Below are 7,788 nucleotides of genomic sequence, written 5' to 3' on the forward strand. Positions count from 1 at the left end.
AAATAAAAAGTAAAAACATCACAGTGAATGCTGAAGTATTATAATAATTGCCTAAGTATTTCCTAAAGGAAGGTGGTGGAAATACTCTTGAATTTTGGGTTTATATTGAACATTTTAGACATTGACAGAAATATTTGGTGGTACTCTATATTGGTCTCTCAGAATTAAAAGATTCTCTTTCTGAGGGTGGAAAGAGGATCATAAAGACTCAGCAGGCGAACATAACTCACAGGTATCAGGAAGCTCCTGAAACTTGCAGTATTCCAGAAGCCCTGCCTTCAAGGCTACGGAGGCAGTAAACACTTGTTCAAGAGTGGAGACTCTGACTATTGTGCTGCCAGCAAGCTTTACTGACATCACAGCTATTATAATGTATAGGCTGTGCTGGCTGGGCTTTCCAGTGGTGCAGCTGCCTTTGGGGTCACCCATATGCTTGCAAATAATCCCAATAAACTCATGGGCTCACTAAGTTAGATGTGGATGGAAAAGTGTCACTGTTCTGTCATGAGTGCTATAGAAGGTTTAGATAGATGTTTGTTTGTTCATGTCTCCTGGAAGAAGTCACCTAGCATGAAGTCAAGACAATGGAGTATTCTTAGCTTTCTTTTAAACTTTGGCTACAAGAACTCTGTTTTTAAAATGACAGCTATCACCCCAATGGAAAAATGTCTGAATTTATTCTAGAAGATTAGTTGCTTCATCTACCCATCTATTTATACACCCAACTTGTTCATCAAGCTTTTGTGCATTGTGCATGCGGTTCTATTTTTTCAACCAAGTAAGCCTTATTACACTTAACTGTGCATACTATCGGCTTTAGAATCTGTATTAGCCTATTTCTGGGAATGTAACAAGATTTCTGAGTCTATGTACTTTATTTTTAAAAAAGGAACTCAATTTGGCTCACAGTTTTGGAAACTAAAAGTCCAAGATTGTGCAGACCTCTAACCTATGATGAGTACATAATGGCAGATACTTCACACGAAGAGCACATGTAAAAGGTGAACATGTGAGACAAGAGGACAGAGATATTTGAGGACCTGACATGTTTTTCTTATAAAAATCCACACTCTTGAAAAACTTACTCCACAAAATCAGCATTAATCCCTTTGAAGATAATGATCTCATCACACAATTATTTCTACATGGCCTTGATGGTTTCGCTGTCTCTCCACATCTGCAGAGGACTGACATTCCACAATGTGTACCTTTGAAAAATACAATTCAGTCATACAGAAATCCCAACAGAATCTTTGTCTTTTTATATAAAATTTTTTTAGCTCTTTTATAAAACACATTTTGAAAATTTGATTTACAAATACTACATGTACATCATTCATCTCCATCTATCCTTCTCCCTCCAAATCTTCCTACAGCTCCCAATTCCACTTCATATTTATGATCTCTTCTTTAACTATTATTGTTATCCATACATGCATACATACATGCATGTATTAAACATGAATTGTTTAATATTGCTCCTATATGTGTTGTGGGGTATATATGTGTGTGTTTAGGGCTACCACTTGGAATTGGATAGCCTATCAGGGACTGAAAACTGATCTTGCTTTTTCAATAGCAAGATTGATTTTCAGTAGTTCTTGATCTCAGGGCATGACCTTGTGAAATTTTCACTATCAATATTGACATATTTACTAGTGTTGTTATTACACAAGTCTGGTGTAGGCAACCATATTGCTGAGATTACATAGGGGCAGCTTCCCTATCTTGTCTAGAAGACTCTGTCCCACAGCAGGCACCCTGGTTCTCTAGCCCTCAGAGTCTTTCTACCTCCTCATCCAGGATGCTCTCTGAGCCTTAGATGTGAGGTTGTGCTGTAGATTAATTAATTGAGGCTTAATAACTCATGGTCATTTTTTTTCTGCATTTTGAACAGCTATGGATGTCTACATGATTTGTCTTTCAGTAGCATCTTCACCAACATTCTAACATACATTTCTCTCTTTTTTTTACTGTGCTCATCTGTGTGGTGACTAGATGACCCTGAGTACTGACTTCCATTCCACCTCCTTGAAGCATCAGACACTGTTTCTTTAATATAAAGAATCATCTCTATTCCTTGTACTGCATAGTATATACACTATTGACTTTTAAGATTTATACTTCCAATATTAAATTAGTTTTGAAAGTAAGTCGTCACACAGTGATTGTCAAGTAAATAATACGTGAGAAGAATGTGAATTGGTCATGAGATTGCAATCTCCATAACACACTGGTTATATTATCACCTGCAGTTTTAGTAATACTAAAATAAATATTAAATGACAGACTCATATACAATTTATTTTAAGCAATCAGATCTACAGAATTTCACATTGAAATTTAAATTTCTTTCTCTCCATGGGAAGTAGCCACATCAAAAAAAAAAAAAAAACAGGAACTAATGTTATCTACTAGTAAATTAGAAATTAATCACATTGGATAGAATATCAAGTGCAATGAGAATTTTTTAGTATCCAAATAAATTACTGTTCATCTACATTTTAAATTTTCCAATATTTTTATTCCTTCACCATAAGGCTTGGTATTTTCATTTTAATGACATTCTACTTTACTGTCTGTATATCTTACCCAGATAGATTCACAAATGCATTAAAATTGATAACTGACACATTCAAACAGATTAACAGAAAAGGATGCATAGCTATGGAGGAAGGTGATCAATCTTGATACTCTGGTGAGTAATTAGGTAAGTTTTGAAAGAAGACAGAGTAATGAAGAAATATCTAATCTAGTAATAATAGTCTTAACTGACTTTATGTCTTGGAAGAAATCATGTGGACATCTAGTCACCACATAGATAAACACAGTAAAAGGAAAAAAGAAATGCATGTCAGAATGTTGCTGAAGACATTACTGAAATAAAAGTAGTACATTGCTGTTCTACCTAAGAATATTTCAGCCCAATATACTGAATCAGCTAAATAAAGTACCCCAGAGTCCCCATTGTGAGGCTACTGATCACAGAATTGACTGCAACAGAGTAACGGATCCCTGGACAACATGTTTCAAAAGTCAGCAAGTGTACATGGCAGGAGTCCTCCAGCAGACAGGCACACCTTCTCTATTATCTATCTATCTATCTATCTATCTATCTATCTATCTATCTATCTATCTATCTATCTAATAGAATCAATATTTCTTATGTTGAGAATGTGCTTGTTTAATGCTGTAAATCATACAAATGTACATATTTAAAGCAGAAAGTCATGATTCCTTCTATAATAGGAGGAAATTTTCCAAAAACAATCAAACCAAAATCCACAATAGGAATGTTCTTGCATTGTGAATTTTTCAAATAAATTTATAAAGCAAAAAGAGATAAAGAAAAGAAAACTATGTCACATAAGTAGTGGTACTGGATATTCTTCTTGACCCCATTTTCCCCCGTCCATGTACTTTTCATCTATTTCATAGTCTGGTTTTTCTTATGTCCAGAAATCACAGAGGAATTACAGAATGGTTCTTTTTCTTCTATTATCCATGTATCTATCTTAGAGAGGCAAAGAGATCTACTTACTTCATGTCACATTCACTCTGTGAGCCAACAAACTATCTGAATTATGGTTCACTGTGATTGGTCATCATCTATTTACTCTAAGTGGCCTGGATTATGGTTCTCTGTAATTGGCTATCATTTATTTATTCTTTGTGACCAAAGCCCAAGTCTTTAAGCAGGGAAAATGAGTGAGAGTACTTGCTATGCAACAAAACAATATACCTGTGGTGTGTCTACTGATGCTTGCCAAGTAGTTGGAGCAGTGTGAATAAATTTACTAAATCTTTCCTTAAGTAGAAAACAATCCATATAAAGAATGTTAGTTTGTTTGCTGACTGTAAGGCAGTTTTTTTTTTTTTTTTAAATTCTGGAAATCAATAAGCTGTGTTTACTAGATCTTGTGATCATCAGCAATTTCCTTAAATGCAATGTAATTCAATTTCCTTATCTTTGAAATGGGAGCAACTTTAAGAAAGTGTATCTGCTTCCTGTAAAGTAGTAGTAATAGCAGTATTTGTAGCATGAAACCCGAAGTAAGCATTAATAATTCAAACAACAAAGAATACTTACAAGATTATTTTAAAAATCAAGGAATAAATCAGGTGAAATACTCAACATAGGAGGAGACTGCTATATCACCAATGAAGTGCTCAAAAATCAACAAAGTATCAGGTATTCAAAAAGCTATTGTGCACTGATGAAGAGGAGAGTGAGAAGGAGATCCCACAGCAGGCTACCACAAATTAAAAGGCAAGATAGTCTTGAGTGGCAAGGGCTGGGTGGTGTGGTGCTGTTCTTTCATGTTATTGAATCTTATTTGTTTCCACTTGTCTATGTTTAAGATTATCTGTAAAAAATTAGAAGATTCCATAGGATACAAGAACAGTTACATCTTTTCTTAGCTATGTATTTTCAGTCAAGCTGTAATTACTGTGTTCGATAACTATAAAATATATGCAAAGACAGTTCAGAATATTTCCTCACATCTGGATATTTGTCACCATGAAGGCAAAATATTGATATAATTTCATCCAGAAATACTGAAATTAAGTAGTGTTTAATGAACACCTGAAGTATATTTCTTTTAATAATTATTTTCTAGAGCTCAGAGTGATTTCAGATTTAAATGTACTCTTCAATGTTGTTGGCTATGAAGATTATATATGATTTAAATATAGAAGATAATGTTGTCCATACATTTTTTATTAATTTGTATTTCTTTCTCCAAGTATTCTTTCAGGGAAAGGGTATACATTTTATGAATGGCATCGACAGAGAATCAGTCATGCTACCAACTGACTGAAACAAAGTCACTCTGGCAGGAACTCTGAAAATAGAAGATTCTTAGTACCTGACTTACCATGAGTTGAGATAAGTACATTAGCCTAAGAACTCAGAAAAAAAGATGAACATGTTCTTTAACACAGTGGTTTTGCTTTCTCTGATATTGTTATGTTCAGATATTTTCCACTGTGATAAAACTAAAGTGTTAAATGTTTAATATTTCAAATATTGGTTTTTATTTTTAAAAGTTCTTTAAAAACATATATATGTAGTTTTTGACATTGTGGTATCTTATTTATTTTTTGACATTTGGGCATCTTATTTATTTTTATATTATGAATTTTAGTAATTTTAATTTCCCATACTCTTATTCTCCTCCATCTCCCATTGAAGCTTCCCACTCAACATGTACCCCTTCTACTTTTAGACCTTCTCTTTATGAATGATCCATTGAGTTCAGTTATAGTGCTTTTCCCCAGTATGGGTGGGAATTATTTACTGGAGCATGGGCAACTCACCATGGGTTACAGCACTAAAGAAAATGGCAGATCCTTCCCCACAACCATTGGTTATCAATGGTCCCTCAGTGAGGGATGGTATCTTATGGGCCCTTTCCTCAGTGGTAATAAAAGGATTAAGGGCTCAGTCTTGTATAGAACTTGTGCAGAAAACAAGAGTTGCAGGAAGTTCATGATTACAATGAATGTGTCATGTCAAAAAGAGATCGTTGTGCTAAATTTTCCCATCATCCCACTCAATATTCATTTTGTCCCTTCTTCCACAAAAATCCCTAGAGGAGGCAGTGTAGCTATCTTCTGTAGGTCTGAGCACTACACCAGCATTTGTTATTGGCCAGTTATAGATTTATACATTTAACATTACCCTCTTTGCTAGGAAGCCTGGTAAAGCCCGGGGTCTACACTCATCTACAAGTATAAGAATGAGTATTTACAAGACAATTTGGCAATGTAACAATTTAGCAGAATAATCACAGTAGGTTTAATTTTAGGGCCAATGACTTCCAAAATGATGGACTTTTGATCATTTTTACAGTTCCTTCCTCTGGAGCAAGCCAAAAATCCAATCAGATAATTGGTAATCCCCATAATAATCATGTCACTACTGCATTATAGATCACATGCAGTATAAGGCACCAGTGCTCATCGATAAGCACTGGCGAAACCAGGAATGTTAATCATGCAGGACTGTCTCCTCAATGGAAGAAATGAATACCTGTTTTCCATCCAGAAGGCAGAGAGTATATGTTGTTAATGACCTGGTGACCTTTGCTATCTGTAGAGCCAGACCTCACCCAAATTCCCCAGAATGTTTATCCAGATTCTGCATCCCTAGATCTTTATCTTTAGTTTTGTTTCTCAGTCAATAGAACATGTCATTAGGGGAAATGTCACATGTACTTTATTTTCTGCTGACCTCTATGCTATCTTGATCAGAACAATACCAGATCCTAAGCCCTTAAGCTATTAAACCCATTTTCATGGTCACATGTACTTTGCAAAAGAGTTTTGATGTAGTCACACTTTGAGCTTTATTGTTCACATGGGATTGAGATGGTTGTTACGAAGAAACTTTTTCCAAAAATTATAGTTCCTAATTTTGTCTAAAACAAACTGCCTGGTGTCAGACTCCAGTTTAAACCAGTCCAACTAAGCCAGGCTGAACTGAGTTTTCCTTCTTATCTTACACAGATTATTTCTCTGCTGGCTGTGATGGTGATGCCTGCAGGGACTGTGAGACATGTTGTCTGGCAAGATAGTGAAAAGTAATGACCTCCATATTGCAGCTTACAGAATTCATAACTATATAAGACTACTGATGACTATTCTCCTCCAGCAGTCTGCATAGCACCTTGTGGCACTGACTTGCTTCCTTTATAGCCTATTGCCAAGTTTCTTGGTGTTTTTAGCAATTGGGACTTACCATCAAGCTCTGGTTGATAGCCAAGAGCAATGACAAATGCTTGCACTGTTTTGAGTGTGTCTGGGGCCACCTTGAGCAATGACTTGTAGGAAGATACCACGTATCTGGTGCTGAGATTTTTATTTAATAGTCCATGGCTTCTTAGAAGAGCATAATCCATGCATGGAGCTTCCTTCTGTTCAAAGTCTTCCCTTTTAGATTATATTTTTAATAAGTTTATGATGTAGTAGGTTTCCACATGACTTTTTCATGTATCTTTAGTTTGAGTGCCTACTGTTTTCTCTGGTTCTTGTCCCTATTTTTCACCCCTCTCTCTGTTTGGACATTTGTGTAGTTTGTATTTCTACCCCTTATACTTTCATGTATGATTTATTCCACTATCCTCCTTCCTTCCTCTTTTGATCCCATCCTATCTTTCTGACCTTTACCAGCACTCAGTGTTAAACAGACTTTTCCAAAAATTCATATAAAGGAGAATATGTGGCATTTGTCTTTCTTGACTGGGGTTACTTCACTCAATATAATATTTTCCAGATCCACTCATTATCCTCCAGATTTCATAACTTCATTCTTCTTTACAGTTGAATAAAATCCCATTGTGAATATGTACCACATTTCATTATCCATTCGTCTGTTGATGAACTCTAGCTGGTTTTTATTTATTAAAGTTCTTAGAACTATGTTTTTTTATAAGATTCTTTGGCATGGATGAATACTTAAACTCTGATCTAATATCTTTGCTTCTTGAATATATATGAAAACTTCTCTTTGCTGTTTCTAGGTGTGCTTGCCCTCAGATCCACTCCTGCCTGCCTCTGGTAATCTTTGTGTCACTGAGCACTGTGTCCTACACATGCATTCTGAAGAAGATGGCTTTTCTCTTGTTTGCCTGCTGGTTAGAGTAGGAGGAGACTGGGGAATGGAAGACAAGAACAATCAGGGTCATTCATTCCGCCTCAGGAAGAGTCTCAAGCAGCTTCGTTTTCTCCATTGTTCTCCCTTCCATTGGCAATAAAACTTGGCTTTTTATATTTCAAAATTCA

This window comes from Peromyscus leucopus, chromosome 8a (genome assembly GCF_004664715.2).
Source record: "Peromyscus leucopus breed LL Stock chromosome 8a, UCI_PerLeu_2.1, whole genome shotgun sequence".
NCBI classification, from domain to species: Eukaryota; Metazoa; Chordata; class Mammalia; order Rodentia; family Cricetidae; genus Peromyscus; species Peromyscus leucopus.